The sequence below is a fragment of the Peromyscus californicus genome, unplaced genomic scaffold, assembly GCF_007827085.1.
Source record: "Peromyscus californicus insignis strain IS unplaced genomic scaffold, ASM782708v3 Scaffold_14__1_contigs__length_90479793_seg_2, whole genome shotgun sequence".
In the NCBI taxonomy this organism is placed as follows: Eukaryota; Metazoa; Chordata; class Mammalia; order Rodentia; family Cricetidae; genus Peromyscus; species Peromyscus californicus.
In genome coordinates this window covers 37,439,711-37,466,265 of record NW_026294436.1, presented here as the reverse complement: position 1 = coordinate 37,466,265, position 26,555 = coordinate 37,439,711, and the positions used below count along the sequence as shown (strand labels likewise).

Below are 26,555 nucleotides of genomic sequence, written 5' to 3'. Positions count from 1 at the left end.
AAATGGTGGGTGGTCCAGGATCCCAGAGCTCCTCAGATCGCCAGCAGGCAGGAGAAAGCAGTGGGATTGCCGGGCGAGGTTGAGCGCCAATGTTATGAATTATTGTATGGGGGACCCCCGCAAGGGTATCCCGCACGTGCAGGGAAACATGCTGGCATGCTGGGAAGATGCAGTGATGGGCTGGGCAGATGCATGCCACGTGGGCAGGGCTGTGGCTGCGGCCAGTAATTCACAACCCAGACCCTGCATCCACATGGAGAGTTTATTATAATAGAGAAATGAAGAGAAAGATAGGAAAGAGGGGGAGAAGAAACAAGAGAGGAAGAGAAAGAGGTCAAGGGTACGCACCTCATGGGAGGAAAAGCAGAAAAGAGAGACAGAGGAAGAGGAGTTTTCCCTTAGAATGAGGCTTTTATGTCAGGACACATGGCGGCGCCAAGGGGTGGGATTTCAAGGGATAAATCAGAATATTAACAGTTCCTTTTATGTAAATGTTGGCATGGACACACACATACATCTGCACACTGGTTATATATTTCTTTGATTTTATTGTTAGAGAAGCTGTGGGGAATGTCCTAAACATCCCAGAGAATGGTGGACTACATTTGGATAAACTCAGCAGCAATACCCACCCACTTCAAGAAGGCACTTGGAGAGGACAAAAAGAAGCATGCTAAATTTGGGGTGAACGTTTCTAATGTTATTGAAAAGTGACCACTCCTGTTTATTTCTTATGTTAGACACAAAGTGTCTGACTTGAAATGCCGCCGCACTTTGTTTTTGTCTTGCCTTGTTTATTTTCTTATGAGAAAGAGGCTACTATCAATCCCATTTTGCAGAAAGAAAAGCTGATAAAAATTCCCACAAGCACGGTCCTTTCCTAGCCACTCCCTTCCAAGGAGCTAGCTACAAATCCAGGTTACAGGAAGAAAAATAAACTAAAATATAGGTACAAAACAACAACAAAAACAAAAAAAAAAACGCAATCCAAGTTGAGTTGCAACATTAGCCTTTGAAGTCGAAAAAGAGATGAAAAAAGAATTGTGTTTAAAAATAAAGAGGCCGGTTTTCCAGACACTAATGGGTGGGTTTTCAGCTCATTTCATTAAGCCAAATTACGAATTTACTTTTCAATTAAGGGTCCTATCACTGTCACAGCTGTGTCTTGTTCCGTCTGTCTTCCAACTTCATCCTGGCTGAATGTGGAAAGCGATTCGGTTGTGTGTGTAATCGGGGAGGTCTGGGGAGGATCTTTTACCCCCATTGTTTTCCTGGGTGTCCTCGCTCTGGGCGCCTGGCATTCCTCACGTGTCTAAGGCAATGAAGGAGCAGTGAAGCGCGGGGAGGCTGCACAAAAGACAGGCAAAGGCTATCAGTGCAGAAAGATCAATTATTCAGTGTGCACACGAAATGCCCAGTATGCCTGGGATGAGGAGACAAATATTCCTTTCCCAAGGAAGGAAATTGGTTGACCTGTGGGGGTCCATAAAGAACCGGCCCGCTAGCGGGGGGACGATCTTTCTGGGTCCCTTGTCAATCTCTCAGATGGCCCGGCCTCGCCCTTTCTGCCCTAGGAGGCCCGGGAGGGTGGGGGAAAGCAGAGCAGGGCATCCGCGCCTTTCCCAGCAGCTTTTGGCTTTTCCTAAGTCGCAGAAGCTTCCTTCATTCATCTTGCAGGCGCTGCAGCTCCGAGGCAAGGTGGGGACGTTCAGAGGCGGGCCTCGTGGCCTTGGCTGCGGCCGTCCCAGCCCGGCTTGGGAGGGGTAGGGCGAGGCGGTGCAGCCTCCCCCAGTCAGCTTTGAGCAGGCACAGCCCCTCTTGTAGGGCGCCCAGGTCTCCGGATCTGCAGGACAGACGTCTCCCCTCCCCCTCTCCCAGGAAGCCTCCCTCGGTTCCCATGCCACCGACCGAGTGACAGGCCCCGGGAAGGCCAGCCAAGACATAGCCTTCCTATCTGGGTCTGCCCTCCCTCCAGCATGGGTGCGCGCGAAATCACACACACACAGACACACCTCGCCCTCCATGCAACACACACACACACACACACCACCCTCCCGCTGCACCCACACCCGCCACAGACACGCAGTCGGCCCCTTCCTGCAAAACACACACACACACACACACACACACACACACACACACACAAGCAGACAGACATCCTCCAGCTTGCCTACCCTCCTCCCTCCCCGCAGTCCCGGCCGCCCGGGGCCCCTCTTCCCGGAGCGCCGCGCCCGGCGGCCCCCGCAGGCCCCGCCCCGGGGGAGGAGAGCCGGACGCGCGCGGGAGCCGGGGAGGGGAGGGGAGGGGACGGGCGGCGGGGGAGTGTCTGGCTGCCCCCGCCCCTCGAGTGAGCGACTGGGCGCGGAGGTCCCCTCCCTCCTCGCTCCGAGTCTGCCAGCTCCCGCTCGCTCCCTGCCCACTCCCGGGGGGCTGTTCCGTGGCGCGGCCGCCGCGGCCACCGCTTCTTTCACACTTTAGTTGCGAGCGGGCGCGCCGCGCTCAGTGACTGGAGAGCTGGCCGCACGCCGCCTTCCCGCACGCACGCACGCGGGCCCGGCTCCGGGGTTTTCTGCTTTTACTCCAGGCGGCGGGGAGGAGGGGGAGCCCCGGCCACACTGTAGGAAGGAGGAGGACGTGGAGGAGGGAGGAAGAGCGCAGGCGAGGAGGCCAGGGGCGGGGGGCGGGGGGCTTGCCACCTTCAGCCCCCCCCCGCGAGCGCCCAAGGTAAGCGGGAGCCACCGCCGGCGCGCTGGGCATCCCGGGTGGGCGAGGAGGGAGGCCTGGGGGGGGGGGGGGCGGTTGTCTGCCGAAAGGATGGGAGCCGCGATCCTGGCGTTTGCCGGCACTCTGCCCGGGCTGGGTTGCTGCTTCTGCTTCTGCTTCTGCTGCTGCTTGCTGCTTGCTGCTTGCTGCCGCTGCGGGGCTGCTGGGGCTGCCCGCTGCAAGGGACCGGAGCCAGGCTGGGGGAGCTGCAAGGGGGGGCGTCTGCTTGCTGGGTGGAGGGGCTGGGATGCGGTTAGGGCTGCTGACGACTTTCGTCACATCGAGGCCTGGGTGGCTGGTGTGAGACACCCCTCCCTTCCCACCCGCACCCCGCGCCGCCCTCAGCCTTCCTGCTCTCTCTAGCTTTGCCTGTAGCCACTGTTACTTTGCAAGCAGGAGCTGGGAAGAGAGAGAGAGAAAAAAAAAACAAAACCCAAATTTAGAATCTTTTGCTAAGTCTCCAAGTCCCTTCTCTCGCTCCCACTGATGGTGCGTTTATGTGGGTGATGTGATCCCCGGGATTTCTGAAGTTTTGACCTTTTCGGGGTGGCTTGTTTTCTGTACATCTGTTTGCCTTCCTGGGTGTATTTATTATTTGTGCCCTTGCGCGGCCGCCCGAGGGTGCTTGCTTATATTACATGAGCAGATTTCTCTCCCCTCTGCAGGCAGTTCGGGAAGTGCCGCGGCGGCGGCGCCTGGGCTGCCTTTGCTCAGCTGCTTAATGTCCTTCCTTATCATCCACCCTGCCCCCCTCCCTCCAGAGATAGATCCTTTTTTTTCCCCCTTTTTGCCCATATTTAATGTTTGTGTGGGAGAAGTCCTTAGGCTGAAGGGCTTCCATCGCCCATTCATTCCTCTTGTGAAGGCCCTGAATGGCTCAGGCATGTTGATAATAACATTTGGGGGTGCCTTTCTTTGCTTTATAGAGTTGCTTGGCCAAAGATAAAAATACACACACCCGAACACGCATTCATCTTGAGAGATAGCAAGCGCAGTTTGAGAGGGAAGTGATTTGTTTCCAGTAGGAAGTTGACAACCTATGAGATACCTTCCTCGTCTGTGAGTTAGGAAAAGAGTTTTAAAATAGAGCTTATGTTCTGCGTGGCTGGAAGACAGCCATAAGTTCAGTTGCTGAGCTGCTCTGAAAGTGATACACCCTGATCAACCAGAAGCTCGGTGAAGACGCTTTACTCTGACTCAGACATTGGGAGGGGGCCGCTTGGCCACAGATTTCCTGCAGGACTTTTTTTTTTTTCTTCCTTTTTAGACGCGTGGGGGAACTGACAAGCTCAATACACACATGGTTCTAAGGAACGCCTTCCAATTCAAGGGAGCGATGGGCTCACTTTCTACCTAAGGAGAATAACCTTTGAGTTTGGTTGAATTGGGATAGACCAGGATGACACACGCGTGGAGTGGGCCTGGACTACTTCAGCTCTGATGGGGGAAGATGGGGTGGTGGTTAGGAAGGGTGGGTGAAGTCCTCAGTGCAGAATTCGGGGTTTCCACCCTTTTCCCTACTTGAGCTGGGATGTGTGCTGTGTTGGCTGTCTGGAAATCCAGTTGATAGGATTTGGAAATTAATCTGGACGCCATCATCTGTTTGTTTTCCTACTTCTAAGGAAGGGAGGGTCGGTGGGAGAACACAAGCCAGCGTATTTAAAGGCATTGGAAACTACGCTGGAATTAGCACTTCGGAGACCAGAGGTGCAGCACTGAAACGTAATCTCTTCTAACGTTTGGTACTGGGCAGACTAGGCTTAGAGAGCAGGACTGCTAGGAAGGCAACGGAAACACGTGCTCTGGACCCCTTGATGGGAGAATGTCTCAGGGGGGCTGAGGTCCCTCTGTCCTCCAGCTCTTATCTAGTTTGTATAAACTGTACCCATACACCCCTTCTCACTTAGAACATACATTCCACTTGCCCTCCGTCCACTTGGGTGGTAGAGAGGATCCACATCCTCCAGCCGGAAAAAGTTCATTCCAGAAGGATCCCAGTGTCCTTAGCTTCCTCCTTCCTTCTTTAGCTGAAAACAAACAAACAACAACAACAAAAAAAACCCCAAAAACAACAACAACAGAAAAACCTGATAATTTTGCTTTCTTGACTAGTAATTTACTCTTCTCCAACCTACCTCCCTTAGTCATTTTGCATGGATTTCTGGGAGCTGATAGGGCACCATATAAAGTGGTTGATGAGATCTTGTCAAAGGAGGGGGACAAAGTTCCTTAAGATGACACCTGAGGTTGTCAGGTTGTCTTCCATTCCTTCAGATGTGCTTGGGCCCTCTCTCTGTCTCTTGTGCACACACACACACACACACACACACACACACACACACACACACACCCAGAACCACCACCACCACACACACACTTAAAAGAAGTGACTTGAATCTCTTGAAGAGTCACAAGATATGAATGAAGAACTTCTCCATTCATTGGTTCTGTCTGTTGTGACTGATTCAAGCACGCCACCAAGGACGAAGATGGTTCACACCTCGTACCATGTCCAGGCTGCGGCGCTTTAGTATGATGTTGGATTTGGCACTGAGCAACCTTTGCTCAAGGTTGTGTCCGAGTGGCTTGCTCTAGGCTTTTGTTTCACCACTTCTAATGCCTGGTCTTTATCAGGGAAGATGTCAAAAGCCAAGTGTTCCCATGCCTCCCTTAAGTCAGAAAGATGCAGAGGACATTTATACAGTGAGACCTAAGTGTACCGATTACCACAGGCTTCATTTGAGCTCATATATATAACTGGTAGCCATATAAACACCTTTTGTGGCAAGCACATTTGAATACAAAGGTCATGAGCTTTTGTATCCTTCCAAGTTTTCTTCTAGCCCTAGTTTGAGGATAGACTATGATGGTAATTCTGGCCAGACACTGTGGAAGAAGAATGTGAGTTAACAGAATGGTCTTATAAGACAATGCTTTGTTTTCCGTCAGCTTGTTAGAATTGAGTACAAGGGGGGCGTGGCATCGCTTTGTGTGTCCTGAATGTATTTTTTTCTTCCTGCTGTGTTGCTGATGTCTCAGGCTGTGGGTACTGGTTTAAACTGTTTACTTCTGGATCTCCTCATGGCTAAACTCATGAAACCTAAACTCACCAGAGTTGTGGGGTTGAGGCTGTGCACGGGACTGAACAGGAGAGTTTCAGCAAGCCCTCTGCCGATTGTCAGTCAGAGGTGAGGCTTGGCATATTTGCTCTTATAATGCAATTTTATGTGAAAATGATTTTCACATAAAAGTTGATTTGCCTCCAACTTTTCAGGACCCAATTGACTGTGTAAAGCCACCCAGACATCTAGTAAATAAGAATCCACTCTGATAATGGAGGGCTTAGACAGTTTCATGAAAAAGTACATCTCTTCAAAAATACTATTTTGGAAATGATTACAGGGCAGACTCCACCCTCCAGTGAGTGGAGGGTTGTGGGAGATGATACAGGTGTGAAGACCCCCTACAGTGTACACGGTAGGTGTTCAGATGTTTCTCTGATCATTCTCTAGTATGTAAAAGTATTTTAATAACCTTTTTATTTATTGTGTGTTCATGTGTATGTGAACACATGTATATATATATATATATATATATATATATATATATATATATATATATATATATATGTGCATGCTTGCAGGAGTCCATTTTCTTCCTGCACCATGTGGGTCCCAAGGGTCAAACTCAGGTTGTCAGGCATGGTAGCTTGTACCCTTATCCGGTGAGCCATGTCACTGACCCAAGTAGAAATAATTTTATATTACTAATCTGTTTTTAGCAAATATGTGAGTTTTAGCCTATTTCATGGTCCTTCTTAGAGCATAGAAATATAGTGTGGGAGAAGTAAATTGTTCTCCATAAAACCTGAAAAGCAGATTGTAACAGACAGTGCAAAATGCTGTTTAGAAAACTGCGCACACACACACACACACACACACACACACACACACACACACACGTCTTTTTGTGCAGGAAGAACTGCAATACTAAAACTGATTTTTAAAAATGGTGACAGTTTTGACTTTTAGGGCTCATGATTTAAGAGCTTATCTGAAGTGGTATGTAAATTATACATACACATATTTTTTAAAGTAGGCAATCATTTAGCCTGTCTCAGTTCTGAAGTTTAATTTTACAAGTTACAGTTGCAGTAAGTAACAGCATGACATGCTGCGGTTCTGCCGTCGTGACAGAGTGCCTGGGGGTAAAGCAGGATAGGATAAACATGGAGATGAATGCGCAGCAGTGTCCACAGTCACCAGCTATTAATATGAGCCTTGCTTTGCTATGAACGTGTAGCTGGAAAGATGTATTTCCTCGGCGGTAAGTTGCTCTGTTCCTTACCCTTGGGAAAGAGAACAGCTTCCCTAATCTGAATGCCAACTACTGACCGAGCTACTGGAAGACAGAAGCCCCCCTGGCAGCTGGCAGGGCATACCACTTGGCACTTGGAAGTCACTCAAATAGTGATCAAACTGAAGGAATTAACTTCATTAGTTCAGGTCTGTCATGTGTTAAAACCTCGGAGAAATACATTAGACACAGATAGAGTTTTTAATAAATCTGTGTGATAGTTTATTAAGATTGCGTGTTCTGCGTCGGGGTGGAGTTTTTGAAACATACTTGGCAGGGAAGTAAACAGGGCGAACGCGATCCTGGAACAGATAACCTCAGCTCTGAGCTAGGGTCGTCTTCACTTGGAATAGCCAGGATGAATCCTTTCCATAGCTGATGAATCCTTCTGTCCTATGATCTTCAGCTTATTTGTCTGAGGAGCTCAGCCGACACCTATACCTCCTATGCTTCATCATCTCTCTCTTAGGGGTTTCTTTTCGTGTCTGTAGTCTCCTTGGACATTCAGCTGCAGTGGTAGCAGTCGGGGCTTCCATGCTGGCGTCTCTCCTGGTGGCGAGGTCCCGGGAGAGCTCTAGCACTCCCAACTCTCAGTTTATTGGGTCCGCAGCTGCTTCCTCCAAAATAACCTGGAAAAAAGCGACATGGAGTCTTGCCCAGTGCAGTGAGCTCACTCAGGCTCCCAGCATCCTGGGGCTCTCTCGGAAATCTGTTCTCTTGGGCTGGCCTTGCTAGGCTCCAGTTCCTCTGCCAAATATCCCTTTCACTTTCCTGTTCTTCCTGGAGCTTTTCCATGCTTTTCTGTGCATAGATGTCCACCCACAGGCCCTCGGGCTTTCTCCTCCTGCCTCTGTATTTTTACCTGCAAGACAAGGTTCCTTTGAGAATGGGCTGCACTAGTTTCTTAACCAGGAGCCACTTTCTCCATGAGCCTCCCACCTGCTGCCCAAACCCAGCTCCTCCCCTCTGCCCTCAGGGCCCCTCTGCTGGCGTCCAACTTTGCCCTACTCCTCCTCATCCCTCCCACCCTCTCTTTTCCCCCTCAAGCCTTAGATCTTCCAGCACATACCTGCCTCTGCCTGTCTCACAGCCTCCTGCCATCTCTACAGATGTGTTTACAGGATTCGTGAGTCGACAGTCATAGAAGTTCAGGGAACTTTCGGACTCGTTTTCACTTTTGATTCCACGGTGCTATATTGTAGACTTGAAAGGCTCCTAGGCCATTTATGGAGCACTGCGCTTTTTTACTAATCACTTCGAGATTCCATCCTTCGCTGGATCGTAGCGAGAGGAAATATCCTGATGATGACTGCTATTTTTAAAAGTTTGATCAACAGATCTCGGAAAGCATCTCACAGCTTTCCGTGATGGTCCCATTCAAAGGCTTTATTACGCACCAGCTTCTCCTCCCTAATCACAAGTAGAATGGTTTCATCATTTCATCTTCTTTATCTTTTCTTCTCCTTTGGTTAAATAAACACTGCTATACCTTAAAACACACACACCCTCTCCATTTGCTATCATTTTATAGTTCTCTATGAGAGTTTGATAAGCTCCCGGGACACATTTCTGCCAAGCAGAGGCTCTGTAGCAAACACCTCACGTTGTCGAGTTCACCCGTAAGCCTCTAGTCTATGTTGACCTTACCAGGGAGATTAGAGCAAGTGGAAAAGGTGTTCGGGTGAGGACTACGACCTCCATGAATGAAATGAAATGCAGCCCAGTGGTAGGTAGGGCACTTTTCTAACAGGTCTGAGGTCCTAGGTTTGATTCTCAGAGCCAGGGGAAAAAAAATAATAAAGAAAAAAGCAAAGCCACATAAGCCATTGACCCGTTAATGCAGGACTGGCCTTATTAGAACATTGGACTTGAGAAGTAGTGCAGTGAGTGAGCACTTTGGAAGAAGGTGCTCTGTGTAACAGGGAGACCGTGGGGTTAAGTCACAATTCCCCCTCTGATGGCCCTCTGCTTTATTTGATGGTGGCAGATAGCCCACTGGTTTGAGTTCAAACCTATATACCCCTCTTCACTGGTGACTTACGGCTTTTCCTGCCTGAGAAGTACATTGTTGCCCTGGAATGTGGGGACGTTTTTCATACCCGTTCTCAGAGAGGTAAGTGGTAAGTGAAGTGGGTCTCCTAACAGCCTGAGAGGTGCTGTGGGCATCCCAGCCACTCCTGGCAGCTTCTCCTTGAACTTCGGGGTTGAGAAAGAGGACTGCGTTCATTGTCTCCAGTATGGTAGAGGCCTTGCATTCACATGGCTTCTTGTGAGCAGACCCGAGGGCCCTGGGTGGGGTAAGGTGACCATACAGAGATGGTTTCTGTATGCCAAGAGGTGACTTCAGTTCTGTCTGCGAGTTCTATCAGAAGCAGTTCTCCTAAAATAGTCCTGGACAATCCAGTTCCTAGCATTAGAAGGTTACGAGGGGATAAGCAACATGTACCTCATTGTGTATCTCACACAGATACTTGGATGGAGGAATTCACAATCTAGGAATCTCTCGGGGTTGCTTAATGTCTCCTGAAAGTTCGAACGTTCGGTTTTCTTTGCTAGAGACCTGTGACAGACACTCTGAGAAAGCTCCCCCAAAGCAAATCTGCTTACCTTTGTGGCTTCCTCAGGCCAGCCTTGGGATGGCCTCCCCCTTACTGTTTCTCTTGAGACTGAAGCCCTTTCTTAAGTCTGAGTTCAAATCCTTCATGCTCCAAGGAACTCTCTCTGCTCTAAGGGTAGTTTGTCCCTTGCCTTCCATGTATTCCTGTAGCACATATTTTATTATAACTTTTGGTTTTAGGTTAGATAATTTTTTTTTTCAGTGCAGAGAATGGAACCCAGCATGTTATGCTAGACAAGCCTCCCTACCACTGAGTTATATCCCCCACCCATCATTTATGTACTTTCTTGGTCCCAGCCAAATATATGCTCTTCTGTCCTGCCCACCAAGCCAAAAGAGTTGATTGTGTTGTGTAAGTAGTTATTGGTTGAGTGACAGCTAGTAATTGATGTGAAGCTTGGAATTTTTTTTTTTTTTTTTTTATGAAAATGGTGCTCCCATTAAAAATTCTCTTTAACTAAATGAGGAAGTCTAGTCTGGATGGAGAAAGATAGAGTTGTTGGCCAAGGTTAAGGCAACTAATCTTTCTTATTTGCTTCAGTAATTTATTGAACAAACATTTGCTTTTGTTGATGACGATTTGTGTCATTGAAGTGCCTGGCACCAGGGAGATGCTGGAGATCCGGAGACCAAGAGGCCTGGCCCTGGCTTTGTGTCGCTAGTTCCCAGGCAAGCAGGGGAATTGTCACGTGAGCACATGATCTGTGGTGAATACACAAAGGTGCTTTGGGAGCTGAGATAAGAAGGTGCTCTGGGAGACAGGCCCACAGGACACCCATTTTCCCTGGGAACAGCCTTGGTTTACTCCTACTGCTGAACACTGCTACAAAGTACCCCATCACCCCTCTAAAGGTCTTAGGTTGGACAATAAATTACAGCTTGATACGTTTTTATTTTTCTGACTGTACTCATTCATTGACTCGTAGGCCCGTTTAGAGATTGGCATTCTGGGACACACAGGTCTGGGAGCAGGGGGAAGATGAGGCAGGCCACTGTAGGCAGAAGAGCCTCTGTGGTGAGGAGCCAGGTCGGTATGGCTCTGTGTGGCTGCTCTTTCCAGGTGATGGAGAGCTGGAAGCTGAGGCTGATGAACTGTCTAGCGTTCACTGTAGTTTGGACTTTTACCCAGTGTCTAAGCAGTGGGAGTCATTGGAAGAGGGAAGACACATCTTTTTTTTTTTTTTTTTTTTTTTTTTTTTTCATTGTCATTTCTTAAGTGTAGAGAAGAGACAGTTGTGGTATTAGTGCCAGCCTGGTGAGGTATGCTGAGAGCTAAGTTCATGCCTAAGCCTGGAGAATCTCGGTATAGGGGGAGGATGAAAAACAACAACAGAATCGGAGAGAACCAGTGAAATTGGGAGGGAAAATGATGAAAGAGAATGAAGGGTAACTGCTAATATTTTCTGAATGGATCATGCTCACAGAGATGAAAATCCAAGCACCGAGGGAAAAAGGGACCGAGTCAGTTTTAAATAGACTGTGTTTCAGGTGTGTGTGTTCTCTTGGATGGAGTGGCCTAATAGCAGCTGAAATTCTGGCCTGGCTTTCAGAAGAGCGGTTGGGATAGAATTACAGGTTTGATCTCCGCTCAGTCATCATTTCTTAGGGAATCATTTTGCAATTTCCACGGCAAGGTTCAATCCCTCTACTCTACCTTCTTACTGTACCATGCGACTCCTCCCGTGTACACCATCTCAATGTTGCGATTGCATGTTCATCTTGGTGATCTTTGGATTCACAGTAATACTACACCCCAACCCCAGTGTAAAGCACATGAGGGCAAGACTTATCTCTTTGATCCTTCCCTGTTTTAAAAAAATCCTATCATACATGGAGGGTAGGGCACATGTTTGTTGAGTAGGTATGTGGATGGATGGATGATAGATGGATGGATAGATGATAGATGGATGAATGAGTGGATGAAATGTGGTAGGTGCTACTGTGATTTGATATGAGATTGCCCTGGGAATATATGTAGGAGAAAACAGAACATTGAATTCTGGGAAACTTCAGCCTTCAAGATGTGCAATTGAAAGGACAGAGAAGAAAATTGCAACATGGAGATTCTCAAAGAGGCAAGCAAACTAGGGAAGAGAGGGGGAAGAGAGGATCCAGCAGTGAAGGATCCAGCAGTGGTGTTTGGTCAGAATTCTTGCATGAGGAAGTAAAATAATACTGATGATTACTCAGGATTTGTGATGTCTGTTATTAATGAGAGCTGGGAATATCTACTTCATTGAATACTATCAAGTATCTCCCCATTCTTCAGAAAACGCTGGCAACTTGCCATTGTTACGCTAGGGTATGCTTCATGCGAAGCTTCACGTTCTATCACTGTGTTAATTTGGGTGTTCAGAAATCTCAGTGAAACACTGTCTAACCTCTGCCAGCACCTGATGAGGTGGTAACAAATTGGAGCTGTGTTTTGGAAGGAGGATGGAACAGCACAATGTTTAAGCATTGCGAATTTACGAGTGTATGTATTGATTTATAAGGGGATAAAAATACACCCTGCAGCTGAATAGCCATTACAACTAGCCACACGGTTGCAATGTTACCACAAAAGATGGTGAATTGTCTCTTTTCTGCACAAGTGGAGGCTGGGAAGCCCTGTCATTAAAGATCTGTAGTGTAAGTAGGGAAGCCCAGGGAAAGTCTGATCTTCTTGGTTTTGGTCTCTTGATGTAGAGAGACTGGATGTAGAGGCGGGTGATACATCCTAATATAGTGGGAAGGGTATCGGCTTTTGAGTCACAGACTCTATTCCGATCCCTCCACTTCTAGCTTGTGATCTTGACTTACAGCAGCAATACTTGACCAGAGTATTAATTGAAGCTAATGTGTACTGTATTGACTCTGCTCTCAGGTACTGGACTGAGTACGTTGTATAGATTCTCTTCTTTGGTGTTTGTAATAGCTAGCTGCAACAATTACCCTTACTTCTGCCTTGTAAATAGGAAAAATTGAGAGGCAGCATGCTTGCTTGGGACCTTCACCAAAGTCTTGTGGGTAACAAGTCATGGTGATGAGACCAGAATTAATTTCCCTGCCGCCATATAAGGTTTTTGGATAATTTACTCCTTGCCAGCTGTGTCCTCCCCTCTGCCTATCCCCCCACCTCTGTTTCTTTTTGAAGCATTACAGACCAGATTATCATCTTGTCTGTTCCTACTAGATTACTGTTTCTAAAAGATAAGGGACCATTTTTTCATATAACCATAATATTATCGTGTCTAAACTTGTTTCAACAGCAGTTCATTTTTTTTTTAAATCAAATATCTCAAGAGCAGATTCTCTTGATTGTTTCTTTCTGTTTTTTTAGTGATTCCTTTGTGACATTCAGGATCCAAACGATGTTCACAGCTGAGGGATGCATCTGTTTTTATAGATAGGTTTCCTCTCTCTTTATCTGCATCCCTTCCTCATTTTCCTCCCTAGAGTCTGTCTCTTTGCTGAAGAGACAACAGCATGTCCCGTGAGGTTTCTGCATTCTGTGACTTTTCTGGTTGCATCTTTTTGTTTTTTTTGTTTTTTCAAGACGGGGTTTCTCTGTGTAGCTTTGCGCCTTTCCTGGAACTCACTTTGTAGCCCAGGCTGGCCTTGAACTCACAGAGATCCGCCTGCCTCTGCCTCCCGAGTGCTGGGATTAAAGGCGTGCGCCACCACCGCCCGGCTCCTGGTTGCATCTTTACATTCTATTCTTTACCGTTTTTCCTGCACACTGGTACCCAGCCCACTCCATGAGGTCACAGACACCCTGCTTCTTTGGAGAAGGAGTTAAGAGAAAGGACCTTGACTGAGGTCTCCTGGTACTGAGTGATGTGCTGAGACTGTAATCCTGGCTCTAGTGGGTGATTAGTCAGTGGGCTTTGTTGTTGTCAGCCTATTCCTTCATTGATCGAGTTATCCCAGGCCCTGCCAGGTGCTGAGGGTCGCTGTCACCGCAGAATAGGTTATAAAATCAGGATAGCCTTGGATCTGCACTCACTGGCTAGAACTTTTCTCTCTGAAGCATATCAACCATTTGGTTACCTTGAGGTGTATGCTTTTTGGTATAGTTAATGATTGGTTTCCTTCCCTCTCTTTTAATTAATGTTCAAAATAATGACTTAATTTTCTAGTATCTTCCAAATGAGACCAGTGAAGTATTTTTGTTATATTGTTTATGTAAATATCATTATGAACACATGGATTTTAATGCAGTTTGTACTTAAACCCCTGCGATTCTTTATTGATTTTCATCCATTTTTTTTTTTTTTTTTTTTTTTTTTTTTTTTTTTTTGTAGATAGGGTCTTGCTTTTAGACCAGGCTGGCCTCCAATTGGCAATCTTCCTGCCTCAGCCTCCAGATTGTTATTTATTTTGACGTTCTTTCTACGTTTTTCCAGTGGGAGAGTCTTTAAATTGGTTTCTGAATCTGCTTGACAAGACTAGGAAGTCATTGATAGATTCATTACTTTCTGGTTTAACAAGGTATTTAAGATTTATGTTGCGTTTTTCCTGCCTCAGATCTTCATTAGTGATAAATGGTATTTAGAGATATTTGCTATTCCAGAGCCTAGATATTAAGGCTTCTTGCTGCCTCTAGACCTTATTGCTTGTTTTTTTCCAGTGGGCAGAATTAGGAAGGTATATATGTATATACATATCTACTGAGATATGGATATAAATACGTGTATATATGCAGATGCAAGACACTAATTAATATGCATATGTGCAGTGCATATTTATTCATTATTTTATTTAAGGTAATCAAACTTTTGGGTTTTTTTTCCTCTTAGAAAAACAGTAGCATCCTGTAGTTCCATTCATTCCTTTTTTCACTGACGAGTGTATGTGAGGGATCACTTTGGAGTTTTCTCATTACGTCTTACAACTGTGACTCTGCTGTGTCAAAGTATCTAAATTATCCATTTGAATATATGGCTGCTTCTGGTCCTCTGCCCTTCCATTGTCATGGGGACTGGTTTGTTTCTGTTGATGGAGATTTAGTTGCAAGTCAAACAAAAAATTTGAGTGTACAGGGCTAGAGTGGAAAGCCTTAGGAATATTTGTTAGTGTTTTCCATGGCTCATCTTTACGATGGGTCCTCAGCAGTAGAATCACTGGGTCAAGGAATAAATACTGTGCAGTTTTGCTCAATGTAGTAGCCCCTTCAGAGATGCTGCAAGCTCCCCAATGGATACCCTCAAGTGGCAGGCCATGCCAAAGCCTGTCTTCTTCCTATACCTTTGATAAAACTTACTTTATAAATTTGGCATAGTAAGAGGTTAAAACTAAACAATCATGACACTATGCTGTAATTAAAGTTATTTAAAACATGAGTTACGTATTTCTGGAAGTTTCCATTTAGCATTTTCAGATCCATACTAACAGATATACTGTAAAGCCTTAGTATTTTTGTTATCTAAATAGTGAGAGATGATTAAGTATGTGATATAATTCAGTACTCCCATCCTCGTGAATCAGGGTCTATCCAGTCCCAGGATCTTTGTAGCTGAGGATGACCTTGAACTTCTGATCTTCCTGCTTTCACTTTCCAAGTGATGGATAACAGCTCTTGCACCATTGTGCCCAGTTTGGGTGGTGCTGGTGATCAAACCCATGGCTTCATGAGTTCAGGTGCACACTCTCCCAGCCGAACTTCATCCCAGCCCTCTTTATATTTTTCTTATAATGAGTTGGCTTGAACTCTTCTTCTCATGATCCTGCCTCAATTGTCCCTCCCCCCATGATTCATCTCTTAATATTTCCCTCTTTATGTTATATTGCAGATATGATTCTTAATGTTTATGAACTTTTTTGAGTTTACCATTTGTCAATTTTCACTGATTACACTATTATTATATAAATGATTTTTGTCTGTTTTATTGCTTTGTGATTTTGAGTCAGACTTTGGAAAAACTGTCCTTATTTTCCAGGCTTCAGAGTAATATTTTGTAATAATATACTATGAGCCATGCATATAACTTGTTAGTAGCTATGATAAATATGTAGATGAAATTAATTGTAATATATTTCTTTTAACTAAAAATACTATTTTAATAAGTAATCAGTGTTTAAAAGTTACTAATATTTGAATTTTTATTAGTGCATATTATTCAAAAATAATGTTTCATTAAATTTCATACATATGTAGAATGTATTTTGATCATATTCATGCCCATCCTAAAATTTGTAACAATTTGTGTGTGTCTTAACTTAAAAAGATTTAAAAAGAATTTTGTGGATGTATGTGTGCATGAGTTATATGTACCACGTGTACAGGAGGACTTGGAGGCCAGAAGAAAACATCAGACCCCTGGAACTGGAGTTACAGGCAGTTGTTAGCCACCGTGTTGGTGTTAGGAATTGAGCCTAGGACCTTTGCAACAGCAGTAACTGGCCTTAATGTCTGAGCATCTGTTCATCCCAGTTTTTAATATGTTAACATATCTCAACTTGGGCGCTAGCTTTTATTGTAAAATACTTGATCCGTATTTAGATTTCACCCATTTGCAGTTGAAAAAGAGGAGTTTCATAAAACTATGTCCCAAGTGTACCTGAGAGTTCCCCCAAAACTGAATTGAGTATGAGTGTTTGAACTTCGATATCATTTAGTTAAGAGTAAATCAAATATTTACTTCCCAAGTACTCAGTAACCGTGTGTGGTTGGGAGCTGCCATTTTGGAGAGCCCTGTCATTGGGAGGCTCACCTCTATTGTCTTTTAGTAGTTGTGTCATTAACATTTTACTATGCGTTTATCCTAGTGGATGCTGTAGAGACTGGATCCAATTTCCTCTTCTTCCAACACGGTTATCTGGGTATTGCAAACCCCTGCTTAAAAAGTCCGTTTTGCCCATTAATTTTAGATAGGCCCCAATTATAGAATTAATTTCCATTAGTAATCAGTTGTATTTCTACAGTTTCTATTCAGCTCTGTCCCTTCATGCTCCGGTACCCCTCTGTTTAATCATAGTGAATGTAGAATATATTTTAATATTAAAACCACTCATGGTGCAGTACCATCTCATGCTTGGCAAATCTGTCGATGTCAAATGTTAGGCAAAGACATGGCACAGAGGGGCCATGCTTACGGCACTGGTGATAATAAATTGATCCAGGGATTATGGGAGGATGGTTTGGAACGCACTGTTCCCTTAGCTGTCAGGATAGCAGACTGGGGTCCCCTTCGAGTATGAAGCAGGACTGGAGAGGGAGCAGAAACTTCAGTTTGCCGTACCCGCTTTACCAGTTTTTATATGAGTTGGGCTGATTTCCCACTGAGAAACTCTCCAACATGTACAAGAATGCCCAGAGCCCTGCTGTTCATGGTAGCAAAACTCTTGAAATGGCTAGCGCATCTGCCAACAGTGTGCTGAGTAAGGCAGCTTTGCGGGCATACAGACAGTCCTGAGAAGAACCTCCGTGGCTGTAAATCACCACAGGCCTGCCTGCTTCTCAAGTCATTGTGTCTGAGGGGCCAAGCAAGATGGGACTGCAGTATGGCAGGGCTCCATGTGTGTGAAGTTCAGAAATGTTCGGTTAAAGCACCCTTTTGTTTAACGAGAGATTCGCTGGTAGGAACGTGTATTCAGGAAAGCAAGGGGGTGGCGGTAATAGGGTATGAGGGCTGTAGGTCTTCAGGGTGAAGGCAGGTTGTGCTTGGGAAAGGGCACATGGGAAATTTCATGGGTACTTGCATGGTCATGAGATAGGCATACAGATGTTCATTTGCGCTCACACTTTAAAAATCTACATGCATTATTGGTAATTTCATTGCAAAAGAAGAGCCCAACAGCGAAGGCGCACATACAGACCCAGAGACTACAGGAAGCTCTGAGTCAGTGCGCGCTGGAGAAAGGCCGCAGGTGTGAAGCCCGGGCTCTTTTTGTTTCTTAGGTCATAGCAAAAACTTCTCGATTGTATGAAAACCTGAAGGCAAAAAAAAGTTGCATTTAGTGTCTGTGTCAAGCGGCAGGAACTATGTTCTCATGTAGTGTGTGCACACAGTCGACTGTGTCATCATCAAGTGTGATATATGTAGACCTGTCAGCCCTCCCATGCTAAGCAAAAGAAATTGTACTACTTCGTTAAATTATCCTCATGACCATTTAAAATTTTATCGAGTGAGAGCAGATCCATCCTCCCTCCCTCCCTCCTTTCCTTTTCTCCTTCTTTCTTCCTCTCTTCTTAGTCGGGATCTTAGGTACCTCAGGCTGGTCTCAAACTCACCATGTAGCTAAGTCTGGTCTTGAACTATTATTAATCCTCCTGCCTCCACCTCCCAAAGGCTGAGATCATAGGCATGCACCATCTTGCCTGACGAGCGAATTTTCGCAAACTCTTATTAAGCACGTTATATGCCAGACACAGTGTGGATAGAGCTCAGTTAGTTTGAAAAGCAGCCCTGTGGAAAACTAGATATGGCTTCCCTTTTGCAGACTAATAAACTGATGCCTAAGGGACTTGTCTGAAATCCCACAGGAAGTAAGTACATGGTGGAGTTTTAACACAGGTTTTCTGGCCCCTGAATCCACATTCATAATTTCGGTTGCAGAGCATGCTAACTTCTGCTCTGTGTTATTTGCTGAGAGCTTTGGCATCTCCTCTATCCCTTTTTGCATTATGGCAATCCATCCCAGAAAGACTGAATTTCTGCCTGTTAAAATTGTAGACAGGGAAATCCCTCAGGCTCCCGGGGCCCAGTTCTTCGTAATATCTAAGTGAATGTTTAACATCAGTTGTAGATGCTTCCCTGTAGAACTGCTGAGTGGCTATTTCCCGCCCCTCTGCCTTTCAGGGCTTCGTTGGTGTGAGTGGATTGGATTCAGTGGCAGACCTGTCTCTGATGCCAGTTCCTTGTTTTTAAATACGAAGCTGTCCCTAGTTTGTGTCCCCAAGACTAGGGTGAACTCCCAAACCTTCCTTAGGTACAAACCCCACCTGGGCCGCTCTCCAGCTTGTCGAGTTTTAGTGCCTGTGATGGTTTCCTGCTTCTTAAAGGACCGACACGTTCAAGTTGAGAATTGTAAATCAAACGCGTTCCCGGATGACTTATCTTTGGTATTGCAGTTTTCCTAAAGCAGAGAGAGTCGTGACAATTCTTACTTTGTCTTGGCGATACAGATGTGTATCTTCTCAAGTCCCCAGGTCTGCTTCTCCATCCTTTTCACTGATACTTCCATTAGCAACTGCGGTTAAGGGGGACTGGGTGGCAGGGTGGAAAGAAAATTCAGATGAGCATTTGGTTGCTAGGGAACCTGGTTTACTCAGAAATTAAGACTTCCAAAAATTCTGTAGAAGCCGCAGGAGAACTGCTTGGGAACTGGTGTCCTTTCCTCTTGATTTATGCCCCCATGGCCACTGAGCCTCTTGCCATGGGAGCTGGTATACGAGCTTTTTCGAGGAAGTAAAAGTGGGGGGGGGGGGGGAGAGGGGAAGAGCTAGGGATGTAGGTCAGTGGTAGAGTGCCTGATTAGCATACAGGATGCACGGTTTCCATCCCCAGCACTGGTAGAAGGCAGTGACATTTTGTAATCAGACAGAGAAAGTCAGTGTAGGAGTGAAAATGGCCGCCTGTCTCTTCTGCTCTGTAGGGTCTTTGTGTGTCTCTTGATGACCAAGGACGCACTTTTAGAACGAACCCACCAGCCATATATTTCTTCCGGTTTTCACTGGTTTGAGTCTTTGCCACGTCAGCTTTAGGTTCAAGTATCAGGAAACTACCTCATGATATAATCTCTCACATGATAGTTTTATGGTGCTGTGTGTGAGGATGAAATCTTCATTTTTCTCTTTCACTAAAAAAAAAAAAAATCATGATTAACTAAGTTCAAAACTAACCACATTTTCCCTTCAACGAACTCATGTGATTGACAAAGAGGCCCAGTGTGTAAACATGGAAAGGAAGTGCATGGGAGCTCCAGCTTGGGTTTCTACTACCCTGTTAGAACATGCACTCACCGTTTTGGAACCCTTTCTTTGGATCTTAAATGTCACAAAGGAAGGATTCAAGCGAGGTCTGGGAATCAATGTCAGTGACGGAGAAGGAAAAGCAGCCCCAATCCTTACGATCAGGTACTGTTCTTTGGGAAGTGTGATTCTTTTTAAGGTGTGGCCGGGTTGCTTGTTAAATGGCCAGGAGGATCGCGGTGGAGAAAGGATTCGATGGGCTAGCTCTGTCCGCCTTCGTAGCTCCTGAAGACATTCCCGCAATGTAGGAAATACATCCAGGATGCTTTTTCCAGCAATTGCTCCATTCAAGGGCTATTCAGGAAGGACTTGAGCCTCGTTCTGGCCCCTTTTCACCATGCTGTAAGGAGCCAGCTGCATGTGTGAGGAGTAAGAGAAACTTGTGGAGACTTCGGTTCAATTCTGGATGCACATGACACAGTAAATGAGTTTCCCCCCTTTTTCTTGGTCCCTATGCCCCCTATTTCACCGTGGAGTTGAGTCTTTGATGCAATACTAACTGTGGTTTTCATGTTTTTCGTGTCTAAAATAAGTGGGAAAAAAAATTAAATGCCTACCTAGATGGTATTTCCTGTAATTGAATGAATATACATTTATCAGGCAGCTTTGAATGTGAAAACCTCAGAGCATCTCTAGGTGATAATTTCTTTCTAAGCTATCTTCTTTCTTTTGAGTCCAGCCCCAAGAGGGCCATGTCAAGCTCCGCTCCATCCATTTGTGCAGTGTGCTAGCCCACTGCACGCTCTGGGTTAGCGTCTGCTAGCCCGCTGCACGTTCATCTAGATACACATGGACGCATTTCCCTCTCAAACAGCATACACCATCTTGGGTTTATTTAAAAGCTTCGATAGCTTTAATAAATGGTTTTTAATAACTCCCTGTTTCCTTTGAAGCATCCTGACTTTTGTGGGAGTGAGGAAAGGCAGACAAGGACATTTAAGGCAGTCTATGAGATCTCTGGCAAATGATTCATGGCTACTGGGCTGTCAGATGCACGTTATATTTGACGTAGGTATCTTTTTATTCCTTTTTTATCAGGTATGCAGCAATTGTGTTTGGGGGTGTGTGTGTGTATGTATGTGTGCCTGTGTGCCTGTGTGGTGTGTGTGTAGTGTGTGGCATGTATGATGTGTGTGTGTGGTGTGTGTGTGTATGTGTGTGCCTGTGTGGTGTGTGTGCAGTGTGTGTATGTGTGTGGTGTTTATGTGTGTATGTGGTTTGTGTGTGTGTGTGTGTAGTGTGTGGCATGTGTGGTGTGTGTGTGTGTGTGTATGTGTCTGGTGTTTATGTGTGTACGTGGTGTGTGTGTGTGTGTGTGTGTGTGTGTGTGTGTGGTGTTTATGTGTGTATGTGATGTGTGTGGTATCTGTGTGTGCATGTGTGGTGTGTGTGTGGTGTGTGTGTGGTATGTGTGTGTGTGTGTGTGTGTGTGGTATTTATGTGTGTATGTGGTATGTGTGGTATGTGTGTGCACATGTGTGTGGTGTGTGTGGTATGTGTGGTATGTGTGTGTGTGCATGTGTGGTATGTGTGTGGTATGTGGTGTGTGTGTGTGTGTGTGTGTGTGTGTGTGTGTGTGTGTGTGTGTGCTGGCTGCACTAAGAGTCACGATGAAAGGGGGAGTTTACAGATGCAGGGTCCGTTTCCTGCACTGCTTGGGCAGATAGGTTAATGGATATCAGGAGAGGAAGAGAGTTGGGGACCAGTAGGTAGCTCTGGGAATCCGGCTTCTCATTCTCACATCTTATTAAGCTGGCCTCTAGCTTGGTTAGCGCTAATGCCTGATAGAACTCAGAGTAGCTGGAGGATTAACAGACCAATAATAATGCTAAGACTAGGCAGCTGGGGAGGGGAAGACTAGAAATGGTAGAATTCAGCATCTCCTTGCTGAGTAGGTAGATGACTCAGTACCCTGGGTAAAACATGAAAATTGCTCCATTAAAACTGGGAAGTGTGTGAATGTTAATATTATTACATCACAGTGGGGAATGGCTTGTTTTTGTTGGTGGTGTGTCTGCAAATCAAACATAAATCCTGAACTGAAACATTACTTTTCACTGACTAGATGGGCAGCTGAGTGAACACAAAAGCCCGGTTAATTGATTCTTTAGCAGCCCCAGAGTTGAGAAGGTTTGTGCTTATAGTGAGCTCCTGCCCATGCAGAGACCCCAGCATTCCATAGCAGAACCCCTCCTAGTGGTGGGAAAACACTGCTGTATTGCCTTGGCTTTTCATTCATTCATTCATTCTTTCATTCATTCAAATCCAGATCAACAGTGGATCGTCATTGGGCCATTTGCTAGGACCTGGGGCTTTGTTAAATTGAGCTTTAAATTAAATGTTGGCTATCACCAGGCATGGTGTTATATACCTTTAATCCAGCACTTGGGAGGCAGAGGTAGACATGGATTTTTGTAAGTTTGAGGCCAGCCTAGTCTACATAGAGAGTTCCAGGGTAGCCAGGCCTACATAGAGAGACCTTGTTTCAAAAAAAAAAAAAAAAAAAAAAGCTAACAATCAAAAATTAAAAACCTGTTGAGTATCTTAAGGAAAGGAATCCCTGATCAGAGCTTAGAAATGGGTAAAGTCACAGGTAGGACTAATGGGACAGAAAGCGAAGGCATGTTCTCCTGAGGACTCTACCACCCTTAGGGGATTCTCTGACATTTGAAATAGCAGTTGTAAACTGGTCAGATTTCGCCATCCTTTCTCTTACATCCCAATCTGATGCAGTCTCCTGCATAACAAAAATAACACCTGAGAGCCTTTTTATCTAATGCTGACAGTGCTCATTCAGAAACCCCAGAAGAAAGTCTGTGCCTTTTGCTGTTCTCACAGTGGCCCGGTGGCCTTGGATGTCAGCGTTCTTTCTACTGGAAACTGCCTAGACTGACTGGGCACGACGGTGAGACATGGGTAGTCCCCACCAGTCTCTTCTCTCTTTTAGGATTTTAAATTATATTATTTTATTATATATTTATTTATTTAAATTTATTATTTTAAATTCTGTGTGTGGGTGGGTTCAGGGGTGGGTTTGTGCACATGAGTGCAGGTGACCACAGAGGTCTTTGGTACTGGATTCCTCGGGAGCTGATGTTACAGGCAGTTGTGACCTGCCTAACTTGGATGCTGGGAACCAAACTACAGTCCTCCGCAAGAACAATGTGCTCTTTAATTGCTCAGCCATCTCTTCAGCCCCCAACACAGCCATCTCATGCTCAGCACGTTTTTGTTTTTTGTCTTTGCCTTTATTTTTACTCAGTTTACAAAAACAGACCCCTTTGTAATGGGGGGGGGGCACCTCAACCTGAAGTTGACTAAAATTGAAAGGCTCTCACTGTGCTTTCTCCTTGGTCGGGATGAGTCATAGCTGAGCATCCCCGCCCCCCATCCCACAACCTCTTCTTTGTTCTTTGCTGTTTAGGTCCTCGCATGTTGGATTTGATTCTGATCTTTACCTACTGTAGGATGAAATCACTTCACAGTACTGGGAGGCAGTAAATGAAACCGAGCAGGGACCCTGGAGGGCGAGGATGTGGACAGCAGACTTGAGGAAAGGGAGGGGGTATCTGCAGAAAATGAGCTCAGTGGAATCTAAAGGCAAGTTCTGTCCCATGTGGCCTAGTGTGAAGGGTTTCTTCAGTGAAGGGTTTCCTCATGGGTCCTGGCAAATTCAAACAGAAAGAAGAGAACAGTCTTTGCCAAAGTATTAGAATTCTCTTGGTCATGAATTACCAACTCCTTACAGAACAACAATTAATTCCTTGATGATTGAGGACTTTGGTCTATATACCCTGCCCATGTGGGTAGCTCATCTCTCATCCCCTTGCTTGCCCCATGCCAGGCTCACAGTGGGCTTGACAAATATATACTGAATTGAATTAAATGTTGTGGCGACTCCAGGAGCCCCAGGGACTTGTTTCATTTCCCATCTCTCTGAGTTACTGAGTAATATCCCACGTTCTATCCATGCCCCCAGTTGGCTTTACTCTTATTTATGCCTTCTCCCTAGCAGGGCAGCAGAGTAGCTACCGGCAAAAGAGAATCAAAACATTTATATAAATTTATGTAAAGGCAGGGAAAGAGATATAGCAGAATGGGGATAAAGGATGAAAAATTGGCAAGCTTATGAGAGATAAAAATGATATACTAAACATTCTCTGTGGAGAAGAATTTATAGAGATGGTAGGAAATTTATTTTTTCAATATTAACTGAAATAAGATTTATCTAAAAATTTAAAATAGCATCTACAACAGAATTTCTATAGCAAAATCCTTTCTCCAGCGGCCCCAGCAGGCTGGTCTTGGTCACCTCTTCCCTGTATGCAGTTAAAGAGATGAGCAGTGGGGACGGGGAGTTTTGTTCGTTGTGGCTACATCAGTAAGTGGGAACAAATAAAGGGGTCCACTGACCCCCAAGCCCATCCTCATGCTACCCGTGTATGCTTTAGAGAAAGAACTGGGGCATAGACAAGAGATCTGAGTACTTAAGTGTCCTTCTGGTCAAGGTGGAGTCTGGTTGATCATTTTCTCAATTCTGGTTCAGAAAAGTGATCAAAGAAGGCCTTATTGGTTCTGGAGAAGAGTGTGTACTGCTCTTGTAGAGGATCTGAGTTTGGTTGAAACTCCAGCTCCAGATCTGATGCCTCCGACTTCTGCAGACACATGCACTCGTGTGCACCAACCACCCTCTATACATATAATTAAAATTATTAGTAATAAAGAACTCTTTATTGCTTGAGATGGTAAGGTGGTTCCCAAGAGACATTCCTGGATATAGCTTCTCTCCAGTGGGTAGTTACTCTCATCTGCTGGGTGGTCTGCCCTGGGTGGTTTTGAAGTTCCTGGAATCCAAGGTGACTCAGGAGGAAAGATTACGGACAATGACAGCCCTGTGCCTTCAGCCAAAGTAAAGGGTATAGACACAAAATGCCGGCAAATGTCTCTCAGCTCAACTGTGGGCCAAGGGAAGAATCAATACTTTTTTAGCAAAAGCATCTAGGAAAAAAGTTTTGTATCTAGAAAAATAAGCTGCAAGTTTCTTCTTATTTCAGAATTTATTGATATGGCCAGTAAGAAAGAAAATGCTATGTAAGCTAAAAAATCTGTGAATAATTTGTCTCGGAAACACAGCATCGGAAGCAATGTTTTGATAATTGTATAGACGAAGATGACTAAAGAGGTTGGGAATTGTCTTGGGAAGGTTATCTTGAAATAGAGGATGATTTTTGGATAGATGTCTAGGATATTATGCCTTCACTCTAACTTCTGAAGATGCTGAATTACCAAGTTTGTAATAGCACAAGGCGTAGTGCAGATTGGACTGTGGGTTGCTATGCGGTGTTGAAACAACAGTGAGAGCCATTCATTTCCAGGTGGACGTATTTCTGCAATTGAAATGGATTACAATGGGATCTACATAGCTAAAACTTGCTAATGGTTTATGATAGTATTGAACAAGAATTTGTAATCAGGTTTTAGATTTTTTTTCTAACATATCCTTTGGATTTATTTTACTTGACACAATGAAAGTTTAATTGTCCAAAAATACTTCTCTCGAAATCTCTGTCAAATAATAATTGCTTCTCTTGGGCAGTCATAAAACCCTACATAGGTAATGTAAATGAAATATTTCCAGTTTGGAGAAATTCTCTCATTGATTCTCTGTATTCTACTGACAATATGTTTTTGTTTAAATTTGAATCTTTTTACTTAAGGGACAGTTTACGATCAAGTCCAAGATCTGAGGGTCCGTCTAGTTTTCAGGATTTAGATGCTAAGTGTGCTTGCTTTGAGAACCTTGCTTTGAGGCTCTAGAGTTCTACGCTACAGGACCAGAGGGCTCCTTGTTCCTGACTGACAAGTGAGGATGCTAATTTGTTCTTTGTAGTAAGCTGCTGAACACCTCTTGGGGCTTTCACACTAGGTGTGGAAAGTGAGTGCTGTCTTTCCCTTAATCCAGCATAAGTGAAGAGGGTTAGCTATATGTATTTCTTCAGAGGCTATTTGTTTCTGTCATAAGCCCAAGTTTAGTTCCGGCCCACCTGGTTTTCTTCACTGAGTTTGGAGCCCCAGTGTGAGACACAAAACTTACTTGATGTTCTCCTGATGCCAATGAGGAACAGCAGCTGAGGTTGATCTCTGGCATGCACACACACACACACACACACACACACACACTAAGCAAGTAATAGTAAGTGCCTAGGCATAGTTTATTTGACTCAGGCTCCTCCTAAGAGATGCTTACCTCCTGTCAGAACATTCTTAAGCATGGAAATATGTTCTGGGAACATTTGCAAGATCATTGTATATTTAGAAATTATTTGATAGAGCTATCCATCATCATATAGAACCTCAAAGGAAATGGATTTGTTTTGCAATTCACTCCTGTCTTTCTGTAAGTGATGGGTTATGTGATGACTATATCATTAGATAGTTTTCAGATTTCTGTTCAGTTCAGTTACTTTGTTTATGTCACCCATATTTAAACATTATTCCTGTGAGATAAAACAAAACTTTTCTTCGGAAGTAATGAAGCTAGGTCATTGCTCAGTGTTGGGCTGCAGGCCTGCAATGGGGCTTCTTGTGTGAGGAATGTGTACTTGAAAGTGTAGCTTATGGACTTGGATCTAGAACATATTTCCATGCTTGAGAATGTTCTGACAGGAGGTAAGCATCTCTTAGGAGGAGCCTGAGTCAAATAAACTATGCCTAGGCACTTACTATTATTTGCTTTGTGTGTGTGTGTGTGTGTGTGTGTGTGTGTGTGTGTGTGTGTGTGCATGCCAGAGATCAACCTCAGCTGCTGTTCCTCAGGCACTACCAACTTTGTTTTTGAGACAGGGTCTCACTGGACTAGGACTT

The 26,555-nt window shown here is 44.9% G+C and overlaps 1 protein-coding gene across 4 annotated transcripts in view; it reads left to right on the top strand.

Moving 5' to 3' along the window:
• Positions 1–2,381: 2,381 nt before the first annotated feature.
• Positions 2,382–26,555, top strand: part of CUNH1orf21 (chromosome unknown C1orf21 homolog) — a 207,551-nt gene continuing 183,377 nt past the window's right edge. For all 4 annotated transcript variants that reach the window (XM_052737174.1, XM_052737175.1, XM_052737177.1 and 1 more), the window contains exon 1: positions 2,382–2,724. The gene's annotated coding sequence lies outside the window, so the exon portion shown is untranslated. The remainder of the gene's footprint in view (positions 2,725–26,555) is intronic.